Here is a 528-nt window from a genome sequence, read left to right on the forward strand (position 1 = left end):
GTTAGCCAGGATGGTCTCGATCTCCTGACCTCGTGATCCGCCCGTCTCGGCCTCCCAAAGTGCTGGGATTACAGGTTTGAGCCACCGCACCCGGCCCCCTCTCCCTTCTTACAAGGCATGACTATAAAGTAACATAGCTGAGTTTTGTGTAAGCAGCCTACAAACTGGTTTTGGTGCCAGGAGGGATAGAGTTTCAAACAAGAATAAGCGCATGACTCAGGGATGGCCGAAAGGTTTCATCTGCCTGCCAGCTCCATAGGTCAGGCTAGAGTGACCTTTAGAGTGCCTTCAGCATCCTGTGGATAATCCTGTCACCACATCCAGCTCAGCCAGAAAGAGCAGCCTGACTTGTTAGTGATGCTGCTATGGGAGTGTGACTGGAGGCCTCGCAAGGTGATTCCTCAAAGGACTTCATTCATTTAGGGGAACGTTCTAGAATGGTTGTTCGTAAGGCAGTTGCACTATATTTTTTTTTTTTTTTTTTTTTGAGACGGAGTCTGGCTCTGTCTCCCAGGCTGGAGTGCGGTG

The 528-nt window shown here is 50.0% G+C and overlaps 1 protein-coding gene across 2 annotated transcripts in view; it reads left to right on the top strand.

The window, feature by feature from the left end:
* Positions 1-528, top strand: part of POU6F1 (POU class 6 homeobox 1) — a 21440-nt gene that overhangs the window by 16581 nt on the left and 4331 nt on the right. The window lies entirely within an intron of this gene.

This window comes from Colobus angolensis, unplaced genomic scaffold, assembly GCF_000951035.1.
Source record: "Colobus angolensis palliatus isolate OR3802 unplaced genomic scaffold, Cang.pa_1.0 Scaffold87, whole genome shotgun sequence".
In the NCBI taxonomy this organism is placed as follows: Eukaryota; Metazoa; Chordata; class Mammalia; order Primates; family Cercopithecidae; genus Colobus; species Colobus angolensis.